The following is a 17,097-nucleotide window of genomic DNA, read 5'->3' as shown; positions in this document are numbered from 1 at the left end:
AAACTTAATTATTTAAATATAGAACTAGATTGAAGTATAATTTATGGAGGAATTATCCTTAAATTGATTACCTGCAAACTTTTCTCTATAAATGGAAGAATTGAGGGTGAAATTATAAATGCTTATTGCAGAGCATGGAGTCCTTTGGTCATGGCTTGTTCAAGTTTGACTTGGGAGATGATGTGGAAATGGGAGTACACTAGCTTTGATTCAAAGCAAGATCTGAATCTCAGCTTTGACTCTGTGAGCTCTTAGGCAACTTTCTTAACTTCTAAAGGGCTTCAAATTTCTTAACTATTATATTAAATAATTATATCTATGCTGCAGAGCAATTGTACAGACTAAATAAGGAAATGTATGTGAAAATCTTAACCTAGTGTCAGGCACACAGATAAGGCTCTTGTTAGGAATGGTGTCCCCCAACCCCTCACCTTCCTGGGTGGATGGAGAAAGTCTTGGGTTCAGGAAATTCTGTGTTTCTGGGACTGCTTAGGGAAGAGTGCATGGTCTGCTGGCATTTCCCCATTAGTTGGCAGTAATCTTATCTGATGACATTCTGTGGATCTCTCACAGTATCGTTTCCATCAGGAAACCAAGATGGGCTTTAGCAGGTAGGTCCTTTGAATTGTTGAAAAGGCCAGAACAGCAGATGAAGTAGGGACAAATTCATACATTTGGTTTTGTTTTTATTTCCCCATTGCAATGATTGGTTTTCCTAATATTTTTCATTTCCTCTTCTTACTAAATTGTCTCATTATGACAATCATGATAACCAATACCCATATGCTACCTACTCAATGACTTTGTGGGATAACTAGGGTAGGTATTAGTTTGTTCTCATGCTGCTGTAAGGATATACCCAAGACTGGGTAATTATAAAGGAAAGAGGATTAATTGATTCACAGGTCCACAGGGCTGGAGAGGCCTCAGGAAACTTACAATTTTGTTGGAAGAGGAAGCAAATATGTCATTCTTCACAAGACAGCAGGAGAGAAGAATGAGAGTTGAGCAAAGGGGGAAGCCCCTTCTAAAACCATCAGATCTCGTGAGAACTTACTATCATGAGAATAGCATGGGGGAACCACGCCCATGATTTGATTACGTCCCACTAGGTCCCTCCCACTACACATGGGGATTATGGGAACTACAATTCAAGATGAAATTTGAGTGGGGACACAGTCAAACCATATCAGGTATTATTATGGACATTATATAGACAAGGAAATAGAAGCTCAGAGAGGTTACATGGACTGCCCAAGACCATGCAGCTAGAAAGAGATTGAGATTCATACCCATCTGGAGGTTCCAAGTTTGTTTTATATATATATATATATATATATATATATATATATATATATATACACACACATACACACACACTATATATACTTAAATTACATTTAATTTTTAAAATTAACACATAATATACATATTCATGGGGTACATAGTGATATTGTGATACATATATAGTGTCTAGTGATCAGATCTGGGTCATTATACTCATCATTTAAAGAATTTGTCATTTCTTTGTTCATTCCATATCCTCCTTCAATATCCTCAATACTCAATATCTCCTGGCTATTTAAACTAATACATTGTTAACTATGCTTATCTGGCTGTGTTACAGAACACTAGAACTCATTCTTCCTATCTATCTGTAATTTTGTGTATTTTAACAAATCTTGCCCTATCCTCTCCCTCCTCCACCCCTTTTAGCCTCTCATATCCTGTTTTACTATTTGCCCCTATATCATCAACTTTTTTTCTTTTTTTCTTCTTCTTCTCCTTCTCCTTCTTCAACTGAAGTTTCTCTCTTGTCACCCTGGCTGGAGTGCAATGGAGGAATCTTGGCTCACTGCAACCTTTGCCTCCTGGGTTCAAGTGATTCTCTTGCCTTAGACTCCCAAGTAGCTGGGATTGCAGGCATCTGCCACCATGCCTGGCTAATTTTTGTGTTTTTAGTAGAGACGGGTTTTCACCATGTTGGCCAGGCTGGTCTCAAACTCCTGACCTCAAGTGATCCACCCACCTCAACCTCCCAAAGTGCTGGTATTATAGGCATGAGCCACCGCGCTTCGCCAACATCAACTTTTTTAGTTTCCACATATGAATGAGAACACGCAGTGTTTGACTTTGTGTTCTTGGCTTATTTTCTTCTAACAATGTCCCCCGAGTTCCATCCATGAGCTTTATTCTTCTCAATCAAGCTTTGCCCCGCATGGATGCTGCTGGTGGGCCATAGGCAAGGCTTGGTGAAATGGTACATGTCACTGCAGGCCCTACTGCACTGGGGGAGAGTGGCAGATGATAATTAGTCTGATGTTAGTTGAAATTTCTTCTTCAGAGCCTAGCAGGCTGCTCAGCAAATGGAAGATCATTAAACTGAAGGGAACCATCTGACCCAAAAAGGGAAAGATCACCAGGGTGAATGTAGTCAGGAGTCATTCACTTTGCCCAGCACAGTGAACCTAGAATAGCACAGAACAATTTTTAAAAAGTAGAAGACAATTGGAAGACTTATATGAGTTGATTTTAAGTCTTAACATAAAGTTACAGTATTCCATAGAGTGTGGTATTGGCATAAAGGTAAACATATAGATCAATAGAATAGAAAAGAGAGTCTAGTAACAAACCCACACATAAATGGTGAATTGATTTTTGACAAAGATGTGAAGACGATTCAATAAGAAATGTTCTAATGGTCAGTTAGAACAATTTACAATACATATGCACAACAATGAACATCAACCCTTACCATACACAAAAGTTAATCTAAAATGGGCCACAGACCTAAATGCAAAGCCTAAAACCATAAAACTTCTAGAGAAAAACATAGGAGAAATTCTTGGTGATCTTGGGATAGGCAAAACTTTCTTAGATAGGACCCAAAAAGCATTAATCCTAGAAGAAAAAAAATAAAGATAAATTGGACTTCAGCACAGTAACTTCTACTTTTCAAAATCTACTTTGAGAAAATGAAATAAAAAGACACACGGGAGAAACTATTCAAAAATATATATCTAATACAGATATTCAGAATATAAAACTCTTACAACTGAGTATGAACAAAAATTGGCGAAAGACTTAAATGTACACTTCAAAAAAGAAGACATACAAGTGGTGAATAAAGATGCCCAACATTATCTTGGAAATGCAGATTAAAACCTCAATGAGACACCACTTCACACTGACCAAAATGATTAAATTAAAAAGGCTGACATTATCAAGTTTTTCTGAAGATGTAGAGTAATCCAAACTTTCATAAATTACTGGTGGGATTATAAAACAGTTTAACCCTATTTGAAAAGAGCTGGATGGTTTCTCATAAAGGTATACACGCCCTGACCATATGACCCAGAAATTCCACCCCTATTTACCTAACAGAAACAAAACCATATGCCCAAAGATGTATACACAAATGTTTCTAGCTGCTTTATTCACGTTCATCAACAAACTGAAAACAAGTAAAATATCCATCAGCAATTGAATGGATAAACAAATTGTGGTGGCCGGGCATGGTGGCTCAAGCCTGTAATCCCAGCACTTTGGGAGGCCGAGACGGGCGGATCACAAGGTCAGGAGATGGAGACCATCCTGGCTAACATGGTGAAACCCCGTCTCTACTAAAAAATACAAAAAACTAGCCGGGCGAGGTGGCGGGCGCCTGTAGTCCCAGCTACTCAGGAGGCTGAGGCAGGAGAATGGCGTGAACCTGGGAGGCGGAGCTTGCAGTGAGCTGAGATCCGGCCACTGCACTCTGGCCTGGGCGACAGAGCGAGACTCCATCTCAAAAAAAAAAACAAACAAAAAAAAAACAAATTGTGGTAAATTTGTAAAATAAAGCATTGCTCAGCAATAAAAAATAAAATACTGATAAAACAACATGGGTATACCTCCAGAACCTTTTGAGTGAAAGAATTCAGACACAAAATATGCCATTTATGAGACATTCTTGAACTGCCTGATTAATAATTGGTGATAGAAATGAAACCAACTCAATAGTTCCATAGTTTTATTTGGGAGGGGGATAAACATAGAAATTAACCCTTCTGTTAGTAAAAGGTTATATTCGAGTTCCCTCCTTAGGAAATGACCGTCAGGCCTCTAAACCTACCAAACTTTGAGTTTCTAGTGAAACTCATCAGATCACCACATCCAGACAATGAAATGCCAGACCACTCATTCATCACGATTGCTTCCTTGCTCCTCCTTAGTTCCTGTTTTCTTACACATTGTTGCATTTCTTCCCTGCTATAAACACCTCTAATTTTAGCTGGTCAGGGAGATGGATTTGAGACTGAGCTCCTGTCTTTTGGCTGCAGCATCCGATTAAAGCCTTCTTCTGCCTTGGCAATACTCATCATCTTAGTCATTGGCTTTCTGTGTGGGGAGCAGCAGGACCTAGATGGAATGCCTGGTGTTTCAGTAACAGACATCCTATCAGTGATAGTTGGGGTGCCAATGATTGGCTGAAAAACAGAACAAAGGGAAATCCTGGGGTGATGGGACACTGTATCTTTTTGCCCACTTGTGTAGATATTGTCAAAAATCTTCAAACCATATGTGTAAAACATGAAATTTATTGTATGTAAATTGTATTTTCATAAAAGGCAAAAAAATGGAAACTTTATGTATCAAACAATATTAAGAGTATAAAGATAAACTACAAGTCTATATTTTCAACATATATAATCAATGATCATTTAATATCTAAAGACTCACAACAGATCAAAAAGAAAAAGACAAGCTAAAAAAAGTGGGCAAAAAAATAAAGCATTTCAGAGGAAAGGAAATTTGAAATGGCCATAAACATATGCAAAGATGTAGTATCTCCTTAGAAATCAGGGAAATGCACATTACAATTATAAGTAGATGCCATTTCACCCCTAGCAGACTGACAAAACTTATGTAATGAAAAATAGTAGAGAAAAACAGAACCTTACAGTATGTTGTTGGGAATGTAAAATGCGTATAAACATGTTGGGAAAAAAACTGGCATTATCTTTTCAGGTGGAGATGAGTAATATCTCTGACTCAGCAATTCCTCTTCCAGGTACACACAAAAGATCTCTTCTTGTTTGTGTGTACCAGGAGAACTGCAGAAATATGTTCTTAGTAGCAATGTTTGTGATAGCAAAGAGCTGGAAACAACTCAAATATTCATTAAGAGGAGAATGCATACATAAATGGAGTTTTTTTTCATGTGATGGAATACTATGGCAAAATGAATTAACCATAACTGCATGCATCAGTTACAGTGAATCTTAAGGAAACATTATGCTGAACGATAAAACTAAGTTTCTGAAGAATATTAAGAGTACAATACTGTTTGTATAACCTTCAAGCAAACAAAACTGTACAGTTGTTTAGGGATAGATATTATTCAGTTACACTTTATATGAAAGCAAGGTACCAATACAACAAAATCAAAATTCAAAATCATGTTTCCCTTTGAAATGAGGGAGAGGTATATAGGGCGATTGAAGGGAATTGAAATAATCTATTTTGAACTTAACTCACCAGAACAATGGTGTTTTATAATTCTGGATATATCATCTATGATTCCTCCCCTCTCCCCTCCCCTCCCCTCCCCTCTCCTGAGTCTCACGCTGTTGCCCAGGCAGGACTGTAATGGCGCCATCTTGTGCAACCTCCGCCTCCCAGGTTCAAGCTCATGCCTCAGCCTCCCGAGTAGATGGGACTACAGGCATGTGCCACCACGCCTGGCTAATTTTTTGTATGTTTAGTAGAGATGGGGTTTCATCATGTTGGCCAGGCTGGTCTCCAATTCCTGACCTCAGGTGATCCGCCCGCCTTGGCCTCCCAAAGTGCTGGGATTACAGGCTTGAGCCACCACGCCTGGCCTGCATTTTCATATCTTTTGTGTGTGTATATAAATATTTTCATAATAAAACATTTAAATGGGTTTTTAAAAAGTTGAAACAATATTTATAGCACGTGGACTAGCGTCCTACATGAGGCAGTGCAAATACAAGTTAAATTATGAATGAGCTTGTGTTGGAAGAACATAAATGAGATGAATCCTTCAGTGACAGACTAGGGGCCTTTGGTCTGCAAGGCTTGAAATGCCAGGCAGATGCCTGGGAATTGGAGTGGTGAGTGCTGGGTGGGCCTGAGGAGCCTGCAGCTCGAGGCCCTGGAGTGAAACCTGCACAGGGGCAGACAATGTTTGGGGAGGCTTCGGGACCTTGAAAGCTCCCCCAGATTTACATGGAGAGACAGCATGGTGAGCAGCCCTGACCAGGGCTTGCCCTCCTTTCCCTGGAGGAGCCACATAGAATGACCAAAAATGACTTGCTTTCCAGCCTTCGCGAATGAGGGGTTTCAATGATGTTTTACTTGATTTCAAAAAAATAAGATATTTCTCGTACCTTGAGAGAATTGGCTTGGTTTCTACCCAACACTAAAGAAAAGAATAATCAGCAATATGACTTTATAACAGGATGTTCATAACAGCATTTATTTATAATATCAAAAATGGGGCTTTTATATCTAAATATCTATATATTTGTATATTCTTATATATAATTTTGTATGTAAGTACTATATATGTTTATACTTTATACAAGTCCTATTATATGATATATGAATACAAAATATAAAATACACAAGTATATATATGCAATATATAAACATATAACTATATTGTAAAATATTTCAATATATACCTATTGAAATGTAAATATAAACCCACTTTTTGATATAAATATTGTTGTTATGAATGTCCTATTGTACGTTGTAAAATACTCACTGATGTTATTTGTTAGTGGCGAGACTATGGAATTTAAAAAAATCTTTCATGCTCTGACTTTCCCACAGAGCCTATGAAGACATGTTATTGCTCCTTAAACACTAAATTAAATATCTGGTGCTTGATTTTAAGAAAAGTGCATGATCACATAGACACAGTGCTTGCGCCTCTTCATGCTCCTAGAGCTTCCAGTCTCATCAGGCAATTCGCAGGGACTGCTGACACAGGTGGGGGCACCATAGTCATGGCATCAGGTTTCCACAGAGGGTGACTTCCCACATGTGTGTGTCACTTCTAGTCCCAGTTTGACTCCTGGGTGTTCACGGCCCTTTTCACAAGCTTCAGTGACTCACCTTATACATGGCTCCATCGTAGCACTTGCAACTTTTATAAAACAACATAACTCAAAAGGTAAGGGTAAGTAAGCAACATTTCAGACCAAATTTTGATGTAGCTTATTTGAAGGATTAATGGATGATGCAGGCTCTCCCATTCTGAATAGCAATGATAGCAACAGACTTAAAACACGATGGTGCCACAGGTTTCCAGGGGAGGCTGCCAGTGTGTGGGGTCGGGGTGCCTTAGATGTCAGGCTGATAGGTTTTCTCTTCTTTTGATCTGATGGCTGGGGTCACACTGAAGTGCTAAAGATGAAGAACTTCTATCTTAGGGACATTGTCTTCTGAAATTTCATGAGGTTAGATCTTTACTGCCAAAAGAGAGAGTCTTACTCCATGAAAAATACATGGCATGACTTTTGAGTGCCATGGAAAGAAATAAGAAGGAAGGAGAGGAGGGAGAGTGCAGTTCCATAAGTGAGATTTGCAGGCAGCGGGTGCGGCCAAAATAGAGGAATGATTGAAGGAAAGAAGGCTGAAGGAAAGATCTGTTGGAAGAATGAGGATGGAATAGACTGTGGGGTGCTCTATAAAGGAAACAATATAAAGAGTACCAGCTCATGAGTTAGATAATCAGTTTCAAATTCTATGACCTTGATTTAGTGTATTAGTCCATTCTCACACCGCTAATAAAGACAGACCCAAGACTGGGTAATTTATAAAGAGATTTAATTGACTCACAGTTCAGTATGGCTGGGGAGCCCTTGGTATACTTACAATCATGGCGGAAGGCAAAGCAAACATGTCCTTCTTCACATGGTGGCAGCAAGGAGAAGAATGAGAGCAAAAGGGGGAAAAGCCCCTTATAAACCATCAGATTTCGTGAGAACTCACAATCACAAGAACAGCATGAGGTAACTGCCTCCATGATTAAATTACCTCGCACTGGGTCCCTCCCCCACCACACATGGGGATTATGGGGACTACAACACAAAATGAGATTTGGGTGGGGACACAGCCAAACCATATCAGTTACTTCACCTTTCTGAGCATCACTTTTCCCATCTGTTCGATGTTCATTCTGCCAATATTAAGCATTGACTATGTGTCAGCCCTGGAGATACAGCAATGAATAACACAGCAAGATTTCTTGCTTCATGGGATTTACTATTACCAAAATGCCAGGGGTTTGGTCTAGGTCCTTTTGCTCACCACACAGAAAGCCAATCACTGAGACAACAAGTTTTGCCAGGGAAGAAGACTTTTTGGGTGCTGCAGGTGAGCAGATGGGAGACAGGTCTCAAATCATCTTTTCAACTGACTAAAATTCAAAGTTTATGTAGCAGAACCACATGTGGAAAAACAGGAATTAGGAAGAGGTAAAGAAGAGGCACTGGCTAATAGGAAGAAAGTGGTCAGTTAGGCAATCATGATGGATGAGGGTCTGGCATCTCATTGTCCAGATATGGTGAGCCTCAGTTTTTTGATACTATCTGGGAGGACTGATGGTTGGTTTCCTGAGAAAATAACTGATAACACCAATGTAAGTTTCAAGCTTTAAGACTGAGAGGGTCAATTTCTATGTTTATTCAAAACAAAACAAAACAAAAAAACAACCCATAAAGCAGTTCTATGGGGACATCAGGCCAATTTCATAAATGTCAAATTGGGAGGATGGACCAGTCAACAGTGTGATGCTATGATGATTAGGGGAGTGTAAGGAGCCCTGAGGATGTGCAGCAGGGGAGTGGAGCCTGATGTTTTAAGTAAGACCCAAGAGAGGGGTAGCTGATAATCTATAACCCTTCCTCAGAGGGACTATCATGATGGTTACATGAGATGGTATATGTGCAGAAGCCCAGTGCCAGCTGGTATCTAGTAAGTGGCCCATGGGTATTATGATCAGATGAACAACTTGACAAATTATGGAACTAGAATGGTTCCTAACAGATCATCTAGTCCTTTCTAGCTTTCTAGAAAGGACTGGTGACTGGTACAGAGCTGATTGTCTTAGGAGCTGGGCGATGGAGAGGGGGATTGTTAAAAATAAGGTCGTTGGCTTTCATCCTGTGAAGATTCCAATTCAGTAGGTCTAGCTTGGGCACCTAGAAGTCTACATTTTAAAGGAATTTTCCAGGTGATCCTGATGTAGCCTACCAGTTTCTCCTAACCCCAAATTAGAGATGGACAGATTGCGATTCAGAAAGGGCAAACTTGAGCAACTTGGGCAAATGCCCAGAGAAATTGAATATTGCATAAATGTGACCATCTGCAATTGAGGATTGAGCAGTGCCTGATGCTACACACCCTTGGGACAACAGGCAGGAGGGAGGAAAGGAGGAAAGTTAATTACAACATGTTTAAGCCACTCTTGGAGCTGCTAGGGGAGGGAGACCTACTGGGTGACAGCTAGCAGAGGGTTTTGTTAGGGGGTTAAGAGAGTAAGAGTAGGTAAGAGGGAGACCCAAGGAGTTCTGATAGCATAGGTCTGAGGAGTGTTTGAGATAAGCATTCCCTTATTTTCACCTTCTAAGTGTCTTCTGAGTGTCTTGAGGTTGCCAGCCGAGGAGCTGATGTGAAACCATCATGGTTTTATCAGTGTTTGAGGCAAGAGCAGGGCTAGGGTGGGGTAAGGGGTAGCTGGGCTGCTGGAATTACCTTTGGGCATATTGTCCCTTGGCTGCCAGAGAAATCGGAAAGCCAGGCTGGGAAATTGCCGTGCAATCTCTCTAATTCAATTCCGCGTTGATATCCAGTATGTAAAATCGCTGTGCAGATGAGATGACAACACGGCAATTGTGTCCTTGTCACAGTCTGTTATTTTCAAATGTGTGTGAAGATCTGTAATTGTGTTGACACCCATTAGGTCTCCCTCCCCGGGCAGCTCCGTGAGCGGCTTAAACATGCTGTAATTAAGTTTCCTCCGTTCCCGTCCTGCCTGTTGTCCCAAAGACGTGTAGCATCAGGCACTGCTCAGACCTTGATTGCAACAGTCACATTTATGCAATATTCAAACAGCTGGACATGTACTCCTTTTTCTGCCTGTGCCCAGCCTTGGCCCTGGTCATGTGAGGGGAGTATAGGCTGATTAATTTAAAATAACAAAATCTTTTGGCCAAGTGCCATGCTCTGATTGGCTGAGAAGACTACCAGCACTGTCTTCATGATTTCTGGCATCTATTGTGCTAATAACCGTCAGTTCTACCACTGACTGATAATTTAAACAGCCAATTCGGTCTTGCTTGATGAATTAATAGAAATGGAATAGGGCAAGCTTGGGAAGAGTTTCACCTGCTCCTTGCTGAACAACATTGGCAATAAAAGACTTAAGGGTGAAAGTCTACCTGACTTTCATTAAATGTAATGTGCAACACAATTATATCCTTCCTTCTGATTCAAAGCAGTATTAAATACAGACCCAATCCCATCGTAATCATCTCTAACCGACCATCTAAACATTTTTTGTTTTTGCAAAAGCAAATTGGAAATTTCTATAGTTACTTGAAAAGGGAATGCTTGGTTAGGGCATAGACTTTTTTTTTTTTTAATTGGAATTTAAAAATGCATCTTTAGGTTGTAAATAGAGTTCTGTTGATGCTTGTGCATTTCATTTCTACCGTTGCCACAATAGTGTCAACTGAGGAAAGGAACAATGTGATATTTATGAAATGCTAAATTTATGGTAGGAAATAATATCACTAATGATAATATTAATCCCCATTACTATACATTTTATTTCTTAGACCTTCCCTTTACACATGTGGTAGATGCTTATCTTACCTTATATAACTTTATTCTTTGAGTAGCACTGTGAGATAGGTATTATTTTATCCAATTTACAAAGGGAGATGATGTGGTTTAGTGAGTTGAATAACTTTTCCAAGGTCAAAGAGCTAGAAAGTGTTAGAATTGGGAGACAGCTCAGGCCTGTCTTCAAGTTCATACACTTTTAAAAAATGATAATAAAACCATTGTGTAGATATTTCAATTTTCAAAATATCCCTCCTATTCCCTTATAGGTGGAGCAAAATTTTTCCTACTTTTTTTCTTCATACTTCATCTCCTTGGTTCTAAAATACATCATAAATCCAATATTATTTTTAACAGAAAAATAAACTTTTCTACTGCATTATCTGTACATATTAAGACTGCCCAACTTCTTAAATATGAAACTGTTAATACATACTGATTTTACAGCATGTCCTCGAGTCAAAGAAATAGAGTAAAGCCTGCATGTGTCAACACTGCTGGGTGAGGAGCTTTGAATTCTCATCTTCGGTTACTCTAGGGTTGTGAGAAACAGTAAAGGGTTTCCATTGTGAGAGTGACTTGATCTGATTTGTGTCTTAGAGGATTACCTTGCAGGACAGAGGGAGGCTGGAGACAGGTAGGCTGACTAGGTGGTAGCCACAGCCCAGGTGGAAGGTGAGCCCTGACCTGTGCTGCAAAGAAGCAGATGGATATGGCTCTGTGAAGGAAGTAGAGTGGGCAGGATGGGGTGATCTATGACTCTGGCTGGAAGCCCATGGATGGGGTCCCTGGGGAGGACTGACGTGGGACAGGAGGAGGAAAGGTGGAGGCTTTTCCAAGATGGAGAGTGAGACTTCTGGACTCACACTTCTAGCACATTGCTCTTTCTACTGCCCACCAAGGAGGAATGAGGTCTTGGAGGCTTTTAGGATGCTGGGCAGATCCCTTTAGATTTGACAAGGTATGCAATAGGAAGGAAACTTCGGCGGGGGGGGGCAATTATTTACAGGCAAATCTTGATTTGATAAGGAACAGAAGACTATCAGTTGCATTTTCTCTGCTATCCCTTTAACTCTCAAGCCCATTCTGATTTTATGGCTCCCTAATTAACCAGATAATTAAACAAATGTAAATAGCCATTTCATTCATGCAGCACCATGGTTTGGTGCTGCCTTTATGTTCAGATTTCTCATTAGTAGCCCAAGTTATTTCTTATTTATGTGCAAGGACTCAATGCTCATAGAGAACTGCAAAAAGTAGCTCAATTTCTCACAGTTAAATTGATGATGCTGTACGTATATATGTATGATTTTATTGTTCCCTCAAACATTATGCTAACAGTACCTTCCTGTGATTATGACTGATCATTCATTAAATGATTTGCATTCATTTAATGAGTTTTTGTTAAAGAGTATGTCTACTACTTTACTAATACTATCATTTTACTACTGTTATTGTTTTCCTTTTCACCATTTGTTTCTCTATGTGCTGGGGCCAGGAAAAGAGAGTCAAGGTGATGGCTCCAGAAATTTCATAAGATTCCCCACCTTCCCATTTTGGAAGCTGAAATGACACCTTAGACAATGGTAGACACCTTAGAAAATGGTAGTGGAAGTACATTTTGAATGCAAAGCTCCAAGTAGATCTGAGACTTGTCGACTCTTGGTGGCAGCATGGGCTTCTGTAAAATACACAAACTTTAGAGTTGCAAGAAATGGGTTTAAGTACCAGCTCTGACTTTCACTAGCTGGGTGACCTTGGCCTATTTCTTACTTTTCTATTGACTTATATGAAAAGTGAGGGGGGGATTCTACCTTCCTTATTTGTTGGTGTGAGTATAAATGAGATATTCTATGTACAAGTATTTTGTAAAATGCGAAGTAGTCTAAAACATATCACTTCATTTCACATTTATTAATTTTTTTTTTTCACCAAATTGACTTTTCTTTCAATCATATCCTACCTTAGACTGCACTCATTTCTGCGCTATACTCCTGTACCACTGGAGGTATACTTCTATCATTCATTCATGCCTTCAACAGATATGCACTGGGTATTTGTTTGATATTAGACACTGTGTTAAACACTTAGCCCTCTGTACTGAAATTATTCGAGCATTTTTTGAAGAGACTACTTGCTTTTTGAAGGCAGGGATGTATTTTTCCTTTTTTTGAAGGAAAGGAGTATCTGTTTGTTTCTTGAAGTCAAGGAACTCTGTATCCTAGCTCTTTGCAAAGTGTCCGATGTGCCATAAATATTTATTGAATTGAACTGAGACCTACATCCCTCTCATGAGCTCATGTCCAGTCTGATTATGTTATATAACAGTAAAGGGAGAGGAAGAGGAGTTGAGAAGCCTAGGGGCTTAACATGCTTTAACATGTTCTTAACATGCTTACATAATCAACGATAGCAACTATATTAGAATATATCTGTTCTTAATGAATGAATTCCTCATTCTTTGCAGCATCAGCACTGTGTCCTGTTTGGACACAGTGCTTCTCTAATCCTTGCCCATTCTCTAGTTTTGTGCTTGTCCCAGCTTTACACATAGTGAGTGATTTTTCTTTCTATGAAAACTTGTCTCTCCATTCTGGGGTGGTACCTCCATAGATGCACCACTTGGAATAACTCTGCTTGACTACAGACCTTCCCAGCCCTGTTCCCTGGGCGGGTATGCAACTTTAGCAAAGTCTCAGGATACAAAATCAGTGTGCAAAAATCACTAGCATTCCTATACGCCAACAACAGCAAACCAAGAACCAAATCATGAATGAACTCTTATTCACAATTGCTACAAAAAGAATAAAATACCTAGGAATACAGCTAACGAGGGAAGTGAAGGACCTCTTCAAGGAGAACTACAAACCAATGCTCAAAGAAATCAGAGATGACACAAACAAATGGAAAAACATTCCATGCTCATGGATAGGAAGAATCAATATCGTGAAAATGGCCATATTGCCCAAAGCAATTTGTAGATTTAATGCTATTCCCATGAAACTACCATTGATATTCTTCACAGAATTAGAAAAAACTATTTTAAAATTCATATGGAACCAAAAAGCCCAAATAACCAAGACCATCCTAAGCAAAAAGAACAAAGCTAGAGGCATCATGCGACCCAACCTCAAACTATACTACAAGACTATAGTAACCAAAACAGCATGGTACTGGCACAAGAACAGACACATAGACCAATGGGGTAGAATAGAGAACCCAGAAATAAGACCACATACCTACAACCACCTGATCTTCAACAAACCTGATGAAAGCAATGGGAAATGGATTCCCTATTTAATAAATGGTGCTGAGAGTACTTGCCAGCCACAAGCAGAAAATTGAAGCTGGACCCCTTCCTTATGCTGTATACAAAAATCAACTCAAGATGGATTAAATACTTAAATGTAAAACCCAAAACTATAAAAACCCTAGAAGAAAATCTAGGCAATACCATTCAGAACATAGGCACAATTAAAGTTTCCATGGTGAAGATGCTAAAAGCAATTGCAACAAAAGCAAAAATAGACAAATGGGATCTAATTAAACTAAAGAGCTTCTGCACAGTAAAAGAAATGATCATCAGAGTGAACAGACAACTTACAGAATGGGAGAAAATATTGGCAAACTATGCATCTGACAAAGGTCTAATATCCAGCATCTACAAGGAATTTAAACAAACTTATAAGAAAAAAACAACCCCAATAAAAAGTGGTTGCAAATGACATGCACGGACACTTCTCAAAAGAAGCCATACATGCGGCCAACAAACATGAAAAAAAGCTCAACATCATTGATCATTAGAGAAATGCAAGATCAAAACCAAAGTGAGATACCATTTCACACCAGTCGGAATGGCTATTATTAAAAAGTCACAAAAACAACAGATACTGGTGAGGCTGCAGAGAAAAATGAATGCTTTTACACTGTTGGTGGGAGCCTACATTAGTTCAACCATTGTGGAAGAAAGTGTAGTGATTCTTTAAGGACCTGGGGCAGAAATGCCATTTGACCCAGCAATCCCATTACTGGATATATACACAAAAAGGAATGGAAATCATTCTATTATAAAGATACATGCATGCATATGTTCACTGCAGCACTACTCACAATAGCAAAGACATGGAATCAACCCAAATGCCCATCAATAATAGACTGCATAAAGAAAACGTGGTACATATACACCATGCAGCCATAAAAAGGAATGAGATCATGTCCTTCACAGGAACATAGATGGAGCTGGAAGGCATTATCCTCAGCAAACTAATGCAGGAACAGAAAACCAAATACCGCATGTTCTCACTTATAAGTGGGAGCTGAATGATGAGAACACATGGACACATGGGGGTGAATAACATACACTGGGGCCTGTTGGAGGGTGGGGGTACGAGGAGGGAGAGCATCAGAAAGAACAACTATGAATGCTGGGCTTAATACATAGGTGATGGGATGATCTGTGCAGCAAATTACCATGGCACATATTTGCCTATATATAAAACCACATCCTGCACATGTACCCCTGAACTTAAAAGTTGGAAATTAAAAAAAGAATACTTTGGCCACAGAAAAGAATGAGATCATGTCCTTTGCAGCAACATAGATGGAGCTAGAGGCCATTATCATAAGCAAACTAACATCAGGAACAGAAAACCAAATACCTGTTCTCACTTATAAGTGGGAGCCGAACATTAAGCACACATGAACACAAAGAAGGGGAAAAACAGACCCTGGGGCCTACTTGAGGCTGGAGATTGGGGAGAGGGAGAGGGTTGGAGAACTGCCTGTTGGGTACTATGCCTATTACCTAGATGACGAAGCAATCTGTACAACAAGCCCCTCAGACATGCAGTTGACCTATGTAACAAACCTGCACATGTACCCCTGAACGTAAAACAAGCGCAAAAAGTATGAGATTTGACATTTGCTTATGATCAGGCTTATGATCTTGACACTTGATCTTAACCAAAAGGCCGAGAGGTGATGGTGCTAATGATCTTATTGGAGAGATGAAACATGAATTCAGGAAGATTTATTAGGCCTCCATAAGGAAGTGGTATGATATGGTGGAAAGAATTCAGGGTGGGGGGCGGGGGAGAGAGAGAGAGAAAGAGAGATCTGTCATCTGAGCTTTTACCTGTTTCTTTCACCAGCTCTCTTTCTTATTTAGGGAACTCAGATGTCCCCTAAGGTCACAATTATACTTTTATCCGTTTCTGTGCAGTGAGTTTCTCAGTGACTTCATTTAAACCAAAGTTTGCTGCTGTTGCTGAAAAATAGGGTTAAAAAAACACTCAGCAATTATTTTGTTAAATAAGCTTTCTGTGCCCTTCTGTCTCTCTCCCTTTGAAACACTCACAATGTGAAGATTTATTTACTTAATGATGTCCCGTAAGTCCTGTAGGCTTACCATTTTACTTTCTATATGCCTTCCATAGCATTATGTCGTAAACATGTATTTTATACAGACAACCGAACCCACTCAATTGCTAATGTCCTTTTAGTTTGAATGGTTCACTCTTTTATGAGATGTCTTAAGAGAGCAAGATTCATTTAGTCTTTCTTGACGATAGCATGAGATGTCATACGTCCTTAGCACAAGCCACACATTCGCTAAGTGCTAAATAAGCAGCTAGCTTCTTTCTTTCCTCCCTTTTTCCTCCTGCCAACTTTTGCCTTTTCCTTTTCTCTGTCACTTCTTCAGGCCTCCCTTTGGTAGTATGGCAGAGCTCATCTGGATCTTTTGGTTTCAACTTAAAATCCAATAAATTCCACCTCTGACCTGCAGTTACTGGCTCTAGGCAAAGCCAAAATGAAATTAACCATGACACCTTGAATTTGATCAAATTGAATTATTTGGCTCTGCCAGTATCCAGGAAGCTTCAGTCTCCACTTACCACTGAAGGTCCTCGTGAGCACAAGTGAAGTGTGTCTTGGGATAAGTCCTATCTCCTGTACATTTCGGCTTCTGTGGCCGGTGTCCTGAGTTGGCCTCCCTGGGGCCGGCACTTTTACTCTTCCACTTTCCGCATCTGGTCTGAACTAGTCTGGGCTGCTTGGACTGAAGTGACTCCTCCAATTTCCCCCATAAATGTGGCCTGTTGTTATGAGCTGGTTATTCAGCCCTTTGAATACGGCACAAATGTTTTTCATCAGTTAGAACAGTGAAACCCTGGCCATTGGAAAGGTAATAAAATCTCTGACCCAAGGAAAGAATGTTTCGCACATACCTAGCAACCA

At 39.7% G+C, this 17,097-nt stretch overlaps 1 long non-coding RNA gene across 1 annotated transcript; it reads right to left on the bottom strand.

Annotated features, from left to right (window-relative positions):
- Nucleotides 1–1,756: 1,756 nt before the first annotated feature.
- Nucleotides 1,757–16,896, bottom strand: LOC106992851 (uncharacterized). Its single transcript, XR_001438942.3, has 3 exons — nucleotides 16,755–16,896; nucleotides 15,995–16,126; nucleotides 1,757–2,468 (listed from the first exon to the last, which is right to left on the bottom strand). It is a non-coding gene; the product is annotated as an uncharacterized LOC106992851 (long non-coding RNA).
- Between the last annotated feature and the right edge of the window lie 201 nt (nucleotides 16,897–17,097).

This window comes from Macaca mulatta, chromosome 13 (genome assembly GCF_049350105.2).
Source record: "Macaca mulatta isolate MMU2019108-1 chromosome 13, T2T-MMU8v2.0, whole genome shotgun sequence".
Lineage (NCBI taxonomy): Eukaryota > Metazoa > Chordata > Mammalia > Primates > Cercopithecidae > Macaca > Macaca mulatta.
This window is presented reverse-complemented; position numbering and strand designations above follow the sequence as displayed.